Here is a 14,265-nt window from a genome sequence, read left to right as displayed (position 1 = left end):
ATCCTGAATTCCCCTTGGTGTCTACTTTTCAAAAATGTATAGGTTTGCTAGGTTTCCCTAAGTGCTGGCAGAGCTAGGGCTCAAAAACAAAAGGTAGTCTCTTTGTCCAAAGAGCGCAAGATTTCACTGGGAAATTGAGGTGCGACCACGTTGCGTTTTGCGCTGTTTCGTGTCGCAGCCACTATGCCTACCCACGCAAGTGAGGTACCATTGTTTTCGGGAGACCTGGGGGAACACTGGGTGGGTGGAAATTTGTTGATCCAAGCAGATTCCAGAACTTTCCTCCACAGAAATGTGAGGAAAATGTGTTTTTTTTGTCAAATTCGTAGGTTTGCAAGGGATTCTGGGTAACAAGACCTGGTGGTAGGCAGTCAAGTCACCCCATCCTGAATTCCCCTGGGTGTCTACTTTTCAAAAATGTATAGGTTTGCTAGGTTTCCCTAGGTGCCGGCAGAGCCAGGGTGCAAAAACTACAGGTAGGCACTTTGCTAAAAAAGGGTCAATTTGTAACTGCAAAATTTAGGTGTCACCACTTTGCATTTTGCGCCGTTTCCTGTCGCAGGCACAAGGGCGACCCACACAAGTGAGGTACCGTTTTTATCGGGAGACTTGGGGTAATTCAGATTTGTAAATCAACTGTTATTACCAATTGAGCTTTTGCGCATTTCTCCCTTTCAATGAAAGACATTGTGTAAAAAAAAAATAATTTTGAAAAATGACCAATAATTCTCATGCTAGTATGAGTATTCCCAATTTTGAAAATTAGCAATAATATACTGTTTCTGAACTCTATATTTTGTACCCAATTCAGAAATACATAGGTGTCTTTCATACAGATTTTTCCATGTATACATTTTTCAAGACAAAGTGCTCTATACCCAGTAAATGAAAAAATACCATTGCAAGTTGCTGCTCAGTTTTTGGATCTGGGTTCGTCTGGTTCTTGGTGAAACTACAAGTCCTATATATCCCCACAACCAGGAAGGTCTAACGGATGTAACGGTATATTGCCTTCTAAGAGCTGTCAAAACTAGAAAAAGTTATAGGTGAAAACGTTGAGACAAAAGGCTGTTTTTTTCAACAAATTTTCAATTATTCCAATATTTAACTGTTAGTTTCTATAAAGAAGCCTTCATGGATTTAGACAAATGACCCCTTTCTGAATTCAGAATTTTGTCTACTTTTTGAAAATGTACAGCTTTCTAGGATCCATTATTGCTTTCAAACTCATTTCTACCATTAACTGGAAGGAGGTGGAAAGCTCTAAAAATAGCAAAAATAGGCTATGTCCCAGAAAAATGCCAAAACTGTGTGAAAAATGTCGGTTCTCTGACAAAAGACTGTCATTTCCTAAAAGCTGAGAAAATGGAGATTTCAGCCCCACAAACCCTTTTTTGATAACATTTTCAGGGAAAAACCCAGAGGCTTTCATTTGCAGGCCGTTTTTCCCATTTTTCTGAAAAAAACAAAAAAATCACTATATTTTGGTTAATTTCTGGGACCCCTCCAAGGTAATCCACAAACCCTGGGCACCTTTAGAATCCACATGATGTTGGAAGAAAAGGACGCAAATTTGGCGTGGATACCTTATGTGGTCAAAAAGTTACAAGGGCCTAAGCGCGCACTACCCCAAATCGCCAAAAAAGGGCTTAGCACAGGAGGGGAAAAGGCCTAGCAGCGAAGGGGTTAATATCCACTTAAATAGTGGTTTAATTTGTTTTCTTCATGTTCCGATTCTAGACATAAAGTATTAGTATTTTAATCTGTACACTGGTTTTCCACATGGAACAGCGAAGCCTGCCCCAGTGAAAATAGCTTTCAGGTGCTAGTCACTGTAATGACATGTTAACATACAATTTCGAAATGTCCTACTTTTAAATACCATGCACACTGCCGTATCGGCTACACGGCCAACGTTGGGATAAAATATTGGTATTTAAAAGGAAGATTTTTACCTGTTAAAAGGATTTATTTTGATAGTTCGCAGTGCATGCTTTGCACTGCTACATTCAGGCAACAATGGTAGGCCTTAAGCCATGTTTGCACTGTCCATGTAGTGGAAGGCACAATAGGTGCAACAGTCCACTAGTGGAATTTCACTACCAGGCACTGAGTACAATTTGTCCAATATACTGGGGACTCATAGGCAAAAATAAATATGTCAGCAGGAGTATACCAATTCCACCATGTTAAAAAGGGGGAGCCCAGGCACTTTACTACTGGTTAGTGATTTGTATAGAGTTCTAAAGCCAGAAAAATATAGGTCCACCAAAAGGAGAAAAACTTTGAATGGCAATGCAGAAAAGGTATAATTCCTACATACATAAACCAACCTCCTTCAATTTAATGTGAATTGTGCATGTTTAATCAGCATTATTGCTCAAAATCCTCATGATACTAACTGGTAAAACGCACGTTTGGCTGAATGATAAATAAAAGCGTGCACAGGTAAAATATGCCTTTATACACAGACCACTTCTTAAAATAAGCTTTCCGTCCTGTGAGCCACTTAATATAAAAATAACATGCCCAGCATGGAGTACCTTCTACACCACAGTTTCAGCTTGAAATTTTTATACAACACAGCATGAGATGCAATCCTAAGGAATAGCTATACTTGGGTTTTGAATCCATTACAGGAATTATGGGCAGTATCTATTGTTTATAAATAACACCATGTATTGTGTTTTTCACAAAGTTTTCCTGGCACGTTAGTAAATTTTGCTTTTTCAATATGGATCTAGTAAATTTTGCTCTGTGCTTAGAGCTCACATAATAAACAATTGAACAAATTGAGTTTACCTCAAACTATATTTCACTTTTGAGAGAAAGAGTATAATATATTTGCTCCATGTATCCATAAATAATTGCAGCATTGTGCAAAAGCAGTGTGATTCAGTTCAGTTCAAAAAACTTTATTTGGTTTATAAATCAAACCATTAATTGTTACACATCATAAAAACAGTATAAGTGACAGTGGATATGTTGAGATGTTAACAGGAACCGTAATAATAGTTAATACATATATAAAAAGGCCTGAGGAATACTCTATTACAAATCCATGTATTTCCTAGTGTTAACAGTAGCTTTTAAAACCCCAACTATAAAAAATAGGCAGTCCTCTTTCAATAGTTGCAGATACACCAATGCAAGACGAACCTTTCTACAATTCATTCTTTTTCAAATAGGAACCAAATAGCGTTAACAAGGAAATTCGTATAATTTACATAAAAACATAGAATGCAGCATAGCCTGCGGAGACTGTCAGTCGCAGCCGCAGGGAGCTGCCACTTTACCTCTGGTAAAACATTTGGGTCTGGCAAGCAAGAGGTGGAAAATGTTCAGCTGAAACCTAGTTTATAGAAATTTCTTGTGTGTGGATAAAGACCCCATGAGATATGTTTCTGCCCTATGAGTTGTTTTGAGCATTATGTACGTCCGCACACTTGGTTTCTGTACCTCCTTGGCTTCCCTTTCGATATTCCTTACTGACAGGAAGGCTACCTTAATTGTCTCAACGTCCCTCTTAGTGTTGCATTTAGGAGTGGAGAATAGGTCCCCCCGCCCTAACCTTCCAAAACTTTTCTTAACATAACTCAGCTACAGGATACGAGCCGAGTTATCAAGAGACATACAATCTCTTATGATCAAGTGGGTGAGAGGGAGATCTATATTCAACCAACATTTTAACCAACAAATCAGATGTCGCATAGAGAGTACATCATTTACATAAGGGACCCCCAGCTCCTCGACGACCACTAGGTTGAATGTCCCCGTGGAACACATAATAGACGTTTCATAAAGTCATTTTCCACTACTTGCAGGGTGTCTCCAGCATTATATCCCCATATTTTGCTACCATACAAATCTATGGCCAAGCTTTTGGCCTGATACACTTGCAGCATAGCTCCTGTGGGTTTCTTCCCAAGTTTGGAGGCAAAATTGAAGATAGCTGGTTTCACCCTTGCCAGGTCCCCTTTTTTCTGTATTAATAGACCCCAATTGAGCTTATCGTCAAAGAGGACCCCTAAGTATGAAAACACTTTTGTGCGGGAATCTTAGAATCTCCCACTCTAAATTACAAGTTCTTCTTACAGGAATGCCCCACTTGCATAACATATGATTTGAAATTATTAATTGCCAAATCCCTGTCTGACATAAAACCTGAGAAGGCAGATAAAAGAATTTGTAACCACTTTTCAGTCCTAGATATAAGAACAGCATTGTCCGCGTACAGCAGGACGGGGAACCCACGCCGTCCCACACTGGGGTAATCAGCCCCAGCTGCCCTTAATACACTATCCAGTTTATTAATATAAAGATTGAATAAAAAAGGGGCAAAATGCAGCCTTGCCTAACTCCCTTTTTAATGTTTAAATCCCTCGTAACACGCATGTCCTGGGAGAACCTGACGTTAGCTTTAGTGGACTTGTGCAGGTCCTCCAGAAAGTTAACCACACTGTTCTCCACTCCCATAGCCCTCATGGACTGCCATAGCTTATTCCTGTTAACGCAATCAAATGCCGATGACAAGTCCATGAAGGCAAGGTGAACGGTCCAAGAGCGAGCAACAGTGTATTTGCTCAGTATCAGAAATAAGTTGAGACACTGGGCAACAGTAGACTGTCCCCGTCGAAATCCATACTGGGCTTCCAACGGAATTATGGTATCCTCTGCCCAGGATGATAATCTGTGAAGGAGGACCCAACCCACCACTTTTACCATTGAGTCTATAAGAGAAATAGGTATGTAACAGTGGGTACTACTTCTGTCACCTTTTTTAAAAACAGGAACTATGATAGAGATTTCCCATGACTGAGGACAACCATATTGTGCCGCCGCGTTAAAAACTGACTCCAATATCGGCGCCCAAAAGAAGGGATCCGACTTGAAGAGATCTGGAGGGAGCCCGTCAGGACCGGGTGCTTTACCAACAGATAAACCTGTTATCCCTTCCATGATTTCACCCCTCTCAAATCTTATTACTACCTCCAGAGTATCATGGGACTCTCTGTAAATGTGCTCAGCCAAACAATCAAACATAGTTTCAAAATGTAGAACCCACTCCTCCTCAGTTATGTTGGATTCTAGGCCCCCCCTTCCTGGTTAAACAGGGGTCTATTCACAATGTTCCAAAACGTCGAGCTATTCCTGAGGGTGCTGGAGTCAAGCAGTTCTCTCCACGCTTCATCCTTTAATGCTCCCTTTCGTGTGGCAAGGGCAGCTTTATATTCCCTGCGACTGGTTACGACATCAGTTTGAATTCTGGGTTTGACTGACAAAGATTCCCTCAGCCTCTTATCTGCTTTAGAGCAGTGGGAGTCAAACCATCTATGACCAGACAAAGCTTGACCTCTTGCTGGAGCAGATAATAACTCGACCAACTTATGTGAAACTAGCAGCCCCCGCCCCAGCGTTGCCCGGAGCAGAAGGGGGCTGGGGGCAGCATTTCAGGCTAGCGTGCACTCCCGCCCTGGCCCCCGCTCGCCACGACATTGTCCGTGTCCCGGAGAGCCTGAGCCTTACCTCAGCCGCCGGTCCCGCTCCAGGCGCTTTTCCTCCTGTAATTCACCGTTTGCTACCTACCGCTCCCCGCGCATGAAGCAGCTCCAGTCACTCCAGGACTCACCCCCGTCCGCGCTCTAAGGGATTGTCCGGTCCCACTCCAGGTGCCCCGCCCGCACAGGCCGCCACTTCACCCAGCAGCAAGCAGGGCTGCGGCAGTCCTCCCAGCAGGTCGCGATCTTCCGTCAATGGGCACGATCCGCAGAGCTGCACAGCCTCAAACACCCCGGCCAGCACGATTCGCCGCCATTTCAGGAAGTGTTGCCAGGGAGCGCAAATGATGTCAGCATGCACCTGGGCACGATCCTCAGAGCTGCACAGCCTCGGACACCCCGGGCAGCACGATTCGCATGCCATTTCAGGAAGTGTTGCCAGGGAGCGCAAATGATGTCATCACGCAGACGTCGCGGCCGGCGCTACTTGCAAGGGACTATTTTATTTTTATTTCTAAATTTTTTAAACAACGTATATTTTTTATTTTTAATAGCCTATGTCCTTCTGCTTGTCCTGAGGTTTTCAAATATGTCTTGGCTGTTTGGATTGGTGGTGTACTTTTCAAGTTTACCAGTTCTCTCTTTATAATAGTAGTATAGATAGACTTAAAAGTACGAAGGATCTCTTTTGGCGAAGACCGCTCCATTGTACAGAGAGACAGTTCACCGGCACATGCTGTTTTGACCTTGTCGTAGAATATCTCTGGGGATACCTGAGACCATTTTAATCTACATTTACCATCATTTGGTCTCAATAGGCTATGCTTTGGTACATCCCCTATTTTTTCTGCCAGTGGGCCTGTCAGATGAAGCATTAAGGGATTATGATCGCTAAATTCACTCTCTGTAATTATAAAATTGTTCACTAAGGATTGTAAAGAAGACAAAATTAAAATAAAGTCAATAAAAGGCCCCTTCCAGCGTCCCTTAAAAGTGGGCACGGGGAAAGTGGTACGCGGGTCATTTATCAACATCGCAGCCACCAAATCTAGTTTAGTAATCAATGCATTTAACAGCTCTCCTTGAACATTATGTGCGAAATGGAAACCATACATACAGGGACAACCCAATTCAGCAATACAGGACGTAAGTGGCTCGCAGAAGGGATGTATATTAAAATCGCCAGGATCAAGAGACTATGCAGGCTTTGACTCAAGAATTGTTTTATAGTTTCTCCCAGGGCAGTTATGTTACAAGGCTCAGACGGGGAGGAAAATGAGTTATAAAAGTTAACAATCCCCAACTGATAGCTCCCTTGAGGGCCGATAGCGCTAGGATTCCTGGATGTGTGATGGGCAAAACCTGCAGTTTGCAATCAATAGCCACAGAAGTGTAAATGACCAGACCACCTTTTAGTCTCCCACTCCTAGATGGTATAGCTAGGACAAAAAAAGCCTTATATCCTTCCAAGAACAGGTCGCAATCTACCAACCAGGTTTCCTGTGGGCTAATTACCAAGAATTGCTTAACGTAGGCTACCCATCTAGGATCCTGTATCTTTGCTGTCAACCCACCTATGTTTCAGGATAGGAAGTTATTCGAACTCTGCCTTGAAGACCCTGCGGCTGACTCCATAAAATCCTAGGGTAGTATGGCCAGCTCAGGCTCTGCCGATACCGGTCCCTGAAGTCAATCACATTCCTCCATACATGTCAAGGAATCAAATCTATTATTTAGAACCAAGCTATGGTCAATGCCTAAATGCCTATCCGCTTTTAACCGTGGTTGCACCAGAGGGATAGAGTGTTAAGTGGGGTATGGTCTTATTTGATCACCCCTAAAAAGGGGTTCCCCATGGCCAAATGCTGCCCAGTCCCTGCTAGTAGGTGGCCTATAAAAATAGCCCAGGGGTAGAATCTTAATGACAGAGCCCACTGGGGGGGTAAGACTGTGATCCCTGGCGAATACGCGACCTGCGGTGTGGGGGTTGTCAAAATTTATGATGAGGCAATCACCTATCCCTTGTTTACGTGAACTACCTATCCAGTCAACCCTACGGGCCATAAGTATGTTATTAGATATATGAGCACCCACAGTTGTATTGTGTGTAAACCAGTGGTTTATTTTATTTAGTAGCTGCCCATAATCCTCACTCTTCCCAGATGGGAGAGTAGTAACACCCCCCAGGATCACTACATACGGAGTGGATTTAGGTGGAAGGTCGATAGTAGGAAGAGTCGTCACCTGAGGACACCTATCATCTTGTCTCTTGTCCCTCTGCGACATGGGGGCCCTATTCTTGTGGTTGTCTGCTGTCCAAAATCTGAAATATCTGTACTTGGAGGCCTCAGACTGGTGGGGCAGTTCTTAACTGGTGCCTTGCTGTTAGGTAATGGCCTCACACTGGATGCTCCCCCTTCTCCATCCTGCCCAACTCTTCCACCTTTAGTAGTTGCATGCGCTTTGGGCTTGAGTGAACTTACTGGTGCCGCTCGCAGTCGAATTGTGACCTGCTTGGGATCTGTTTGCTCTTTTTGCTGCCCGTGAGGAGAACTGCGTTTGGGAGTGAAGTCCGCCTACAGACTGGGACTGCGAGGCCCACCAGGCTGTGCGCTGAAGATCCTGCCCACCTGCCGCCTCTTCCCGTGGCCCCTCCCCTTCATCAACTCTCCCGCATATAGACAGGCTCAACATCGCGTGAGCGGGACGCGTGAGCGAGACAAATCCCGGACTAAGGGCGGACCCTCTGAGACCCTCAGAGAACCGAGGAGACTGGACTGGGCACAACCCCTTGACCTTCAGTTATCTCATCGCCATTGTAATCGACTATCATCAGGTTTTCTTTTGCTTGATTTGTTTGAGCTACTTGTTACAAATGTCTTCTACAACGCCAAACATAGACCAGCCCGTGTTAGACAAACAGGGTGTACTGTTAAATAGAACTCTCGACAACTACTTTACAAAATCCTCCCCTGACATTACAAAGGAAACTGCTTTGGCGGAGCGGCGGGCGGAACGTCGCCGTTCCGTGGAAAGCATGAAGAACAGGTCAGTGTCACTGGTATCGCTTCCCGCTAATATTACTACCAACACTAATCTAATAGCCAATGAGTCGGTATATATATTGGATAGCCAGCCTTTGGTAGCGAGTGACACTACGCCCATATTAAATACTTCCCCAAATATGGACACGAATGGTCTATCCACAACAATTCATACAAGCACTCCAAGCACATTGAAGGTAACTGCTCCGGTCCCAGCGAAAATATCCCGCAATAGGGCAAAAAAACCTATGTCCTTGTCCAAAACTTATGGCCCTCCGCCGAATAAAAAACGGCGGAAAAGGGGGGATTCGCAACAACCCAAGCTGAGTTGTTCTGACTTTGGGAAAAAAGAGAACACTATTGTTAAAAAACCTAGTATTTCACAAGCAGCCACAGAAGGAACTCATACCACATCTTCATTCTTACCAAACTTGCTTACAGATAAAGAGGACAGTATGGACACTAGTGTGGTTGTTAATGTGCCCAACGAGGACAAGGGCCTTGTTACATTACTCAGCATAGAGAGTCTAATCAAAACTTACTCAGCATCTATTTTAGAGAGGCTGATGGAAGTAGAATGTAGACTGTGCAAAATTGAGTATGCATTGGGAAGTAAGGATGTTGTAACTAACACTGCACTAAATAATGCATCTAGCTTAGTACCTAATAATGCATCACAAAACACACCATTACCATCTCAACCACCCTTAATTGTCCCTATCTCTATTCCTTCTTCACAAGCATCCACCTCCAAGCCCCCGGGGAACACAGTGATTGCCCAACATAACCCACCCCCTAAACCACCCCAACAAAAAAAACGAGACCAGCCGCCGGCTATTGCTGCAAGTAAAACTTCCGATAATATGGCCAATACACTCTTGGAGAGACCGACAAGGGAGGTGGGGGACACCAGGTACACCTGGGGGAAACCTAGAAGGACTCCACTACCAGAACTCCCGTCAGAGGCAGTACCCTATGTGGTCGTCCTAACAGGGGTGCCTGTGTTGGAACAGAACAAGAGGGAAGGTTTCGCCCAATCGAAGAACAAGATTATGCATTGGCTGAGTCTATACAGGCCAATTGCAAATCATATTAATGGCGAAATTGTTCATGTTCGACGTCTCCAATGGTTGGGGGGCAGACCCAAAGACATCGATGGCGACGTGGTGGTCGTGAATTTTAGGGACCCAAACGCTGTCCAATTCATATTAAACTGGCAGACAGGCAGCTCTAACAACTCCATAATCCCTAGACCATTAACGTATTTTTACCCAAGGTCAGTGGTGTTTCCATCCCAGCACCACCCACCACAGTACATAACCCAAACCCAGCCAACTAGCCATCCCATTGCACAGAATGTTGGGAATAGTCAATATGCTCTGTACCCTCCGACAATACAGAACGCCAGGAACTTGCAATTTGTACCCTACCCTGTGACAGCCCCAGACCCCATTGGATGGAACTATGTACCAGTTAGAACTCACAACGCCCAGAACAGAAGGATGGATCATTTAAAACCCTTCACACCTCTAGAGACCTCAAATAGATTTGATATTTTTAGCGGCCTAGATGATTGTGATTGATGCTTCTTGTGCCGGGGGGGTGAGGAAAGAGGATCAAGGAGTCCTCCTGTTGTGGGTGCTATCAATGAACCTGAAGTATTGGTGAATTCTGAGCTTTCTCTATTGGATAAACTAGTAACTAATGACATAATTACCTCAGGAGAATGTTGTATTGAACCAAATGAATTCGTAATACCCAAAAGCAATTTGAGTAAAATGTCATCGTCTGATGAAACACCCTTGGCAATACAATCTGTGGTTCCCATTAGTTGTGGAGAGACACCAAGGGTTTTCCCTGAGACGTCATTTGCACTTGGGGAGCCGGTAAAATTAGTCTGCTGGAACATAGCTGGAATCGCAAAAAACCTGAGGGATCCGGAGTGGGCAAGCTTTATAGAATCCTTTGATTTCTGTATGTTACCGGAAACTTGGGCAGTGGACACACCACACAGAGTAGGGTATAAGACCTATGGAATTGGCGCGATTCCTTCGAGAAGTGGAAGGCCTTCGGGGGGACTTTTGATTTGGGTGAAAATAAAATTACGGGTACATATTGAGGTGGTAGACACAAACTCCGTAGATATATTAGCACTAAAAGTTACAACGTGCAAAGGGAAAAAATTACTTTTAATAAACATCTACTATAGGCCTTCACCCTCATCAAATGAATCACCAACCCTTTCTAAATTAGATCGTTTCCTAAGCGGACTGGATCCAAGGGAGGATTTCATCATCCTGGCTGGTGATTTAAATTGCAACTTTGAGCCAGTCTTGGGCCTCAGTGATATTTTTGTCAAGGAAGATCAGGCGAATAAAATCCCTATCTTGGAGAATGTTAAATCGGTAAAATGCTCAACCTTGGTTCTCCAATTGAATAAATTATGCACGGAGTACTGTCTCAGGGCTTGTAACGGATGGTTACCGTCCGACAGCTCGAAGAAACCAACCTTTAGTTGGAATAACTACAAAAGCAACTTAGATTTTGTGATTGCTTCTATACCCCTTTGGTCGCATCTTCTGGACCTCGATGTAATGGAGAGGCTAGAAAGCTACCACTTTCCCTTAAATCTCGCATTAGATGTTTCACTGTTTAACAATATAGTTCAACCCTCCCTATCTGAGGAAAGTAGTGGTGATAATATCGAGATCCATATTAGCAACAACAGGAGATCACTCAAATGGCCTTTTATATTGGATCACAGTGACATCCTTAGTGAAATATATTCACTTTTTGCTGGGACCTTTGGACCCTATTTAGGTCTAACATCTGATGAGGAAGCTAAAACCTCCTTTTTGTTAATACATCAAAAATTCTTTACTGACCTAAAATTACTAGTTACAAAAATGCCCAAAAAGAATCCGCAAAAGATACAGAATCTGTCCCATAGCAAGCCCTGGTATGATAGATTCTGTAGAGAGTCCAAAAGGGAATTATTATTGGCGATCAAGTCTAAGTCTCTCTTAGATATTCAAAAAGCAAGGAATAATTACAAGTCCGTTCAAAGGGCCTCCAAAATAGCATGGGAGGAAGATAAATGGGCTGAATTGCTGCTAGCCGCCAGATCGCGTAATAATGTGGCCTTCTGGAGGCTAGTAGCCAATGGGAACCATGTAGGTAGAGTGGTTAAGGACGTCTTTTTGGATGAGCAAACTTGGATTACCCACTTTACTAATTTATATAAAAAATATGATGATCCCCACATGGACACGAATGTCGCAAGCTATGAAACACCAATAGATTATCTTGTCTTCACTCTAGGGCAAACTGAGCTGGCAATAAGCCAAATAAAATCTGGCAAAGCCCCAGGTCTAGATAAGATTCCGGGGGATTTGTACAAGCACGATCTAAAAGTATGGGCACCATATATTAACTATCTGTGCAATAAACTATCCCGCACCTTAGAATTTCCTGAAAGTTGGAAGGGAGCTGAAATTGTTTTAATTTTTAAAAAAGGAGATAGGATGGACCCCTGTAACTACCGGCCAATCAGTTTAATGGATATCCTCCAGAAAATCTACTCACGACATATTTTATTACGTGTGAGTGATTGGTTGGAGGAAAATACAATTTTAACCAAATTCCAAGCTGGGTTCAGATCAAAAATCAGTACAATAGATCAGATTTTTAGATTTTGCTGCCTTTACTGGAAAAATGTAAAGATCAAAAGAGGTCATTTATATGTTGCCTTTGTTGATTTAAGGGCAGCATTCGATTTAGTGCCACGCAATCTTTTATGGAAAACCCTGAGTGCAGCAGGTCTGCCAAATAATCTAGTAGTTCAGATTAAAGAGTTACATGAAGGGAACTTTGCGAGAATCAGATGGGGTCCAAATGGCGAACTAACCCAAAAAATCCCAATTGAGCGTGGAGTTCGCCAGGGCTGTGTTCTGGCCCCTACGCTCTTTTCCCTTTTTGTGAACGACATCCCCTCATACCTAGAGGGATGTAATAACGACTCCCCAAAACTGAACGGTGAAAGGGTAACATCCCTATTATTTGCTGATGACACTATCTTGATTTCCCAAACCAAAAAAGGCCTACAGACACTATTGAACACCTTTAGCGATTACTGTAGTAAGAAGGGTCTGGAGATTAATGGGAAAAAGACTAAATGTATCGCCCTAAATCCGACTAAACCAGATAAGGGCTGCTTAACATTGAAAGGAGTAAAATTGGAATCGGTGCCCCATTTTTCATATCTAGGGGTGACACTAGATTGCAACTTTACTTGGAGAGCCCAAATGGAAAAAAGCAAGTTGATATTTGCCCAGAATGTAAAACCAATTCTCAGGGAACAAAGCCTGAGTACCAGCAAAGCAGTGTCCCTAGTGATTGAATTATTTAAATTTAAAGTCCAACCATCAGTCCTATATGGCGCAGAAATTTGGGGGCCTGGGTCCAAAGACACTTTTAGTGTCCTGGACAACAATTTCATGCGAAGTCTGGTAATGGTCCCGAGAGGCACCCCACTAGTACCATTGCAACTCGACCTAAATTTTAAAAGAACTGATCACCAAGTCTTGATTCGACCTTTAATGATATGGGTTAGACTATGGCATGTTCCCGAACTCCAAGACTACAGAGACGGGTTAAAAGAAATTATGGCGCTTGATAGTCTGAAAGCTATCCCATGGCTCAGGCACGTTAAAGCTTGGTTCAGTAATATAGGTCTGAAACATTTTTGGGAGAACCCTGAGCAGCTACCCCCTAACCCGAAACTAATTTTAAAAAGGGCCTTCTGGATCTTTATAGCAAATAGGACTGCAAGTGTTACAACTGGTGGGGCTCTAGTCTCAAATTTCTTAAGTTTTAAGGACGAGCCACTTTTTGAGACCTTTATGGATGAAATAGAGCCCCCACTTGCCAAAACTTTACTTTTAAAATTTAGATATGGAAATCTTTTAATAAAAACAACTTTGGCACGCTGGGCTAGAAATTGTGATCCATCATCCTCAGCAATGGACGAAATTTGCTCTATGTGTGAACAAAATCAGATAGCAAACGAGCAACACATCCTCTTTTTTTGCCCTTTGTATGCCCAGGCCAGGAAAAGATGGATTAAACCAATATGCCTATTGTTAGGCTTGAGGTCATGTACACAGGCTCTGAGAATTTTGACAACAAATTCAATGCAACCAATAACATTTAGTGTTAGCAGATTTCTACATTCTATTTTTTTCCAAAGAAAAAAAAATGGGGCATCAACTGTAATTGAGCTCTTTCAAGGAATAGAACTGATTTGTTTTCTGAAACTAGCAAGGTGGTCCATCCTAGGATTTTAAGACTGTTTGTTTGTGCTCCAATTGTCTTCCAACATGAATTGTACTGTTTTAGCCAATGATTTTAATATCCTAAGTGGAATGTTCTTTTTCTTTTATCTATTGTAACATATGTATTGTTCTTTTATGGCATCAAAGCCGAAATAAAGAATTTTGAATTGAATTGATACATTATCAAGGGGGGTATGCACCATCAGCCGTTTTAATTTTCTCAGCCTATCTTCAACTAAGCTAATTTTCTGGAATATGGGGTCTATTAGGGTAGTCAACATAGTTTCTAACCTACCCCAAAAGTCCCCCTCAAGTGTACTGCCAGAAGATGGCCCGCTCTGTTCTGCTTCAAGATAATAGTTTCCCTCGCTACTACCACCTGTGGGGGGA

The sequence above is a fragment of the Lissotriton vulgaris genome, chromosome 3_1 (genome assembly GCF_964263255.1).
Source record: "Lissotriton vulgaris chromosome 3_1, aLisVul1.2, whole genome shotgun sequence".
Lineage (NCBI taxonomy): Eukaryota > Metazoa > Chordata > Amphibia > Caudata > Salamandridae > Lissotriton > Lissotriton vulgaris.
Note: the sequence above shows the minus strand (reverse complement) of the source record.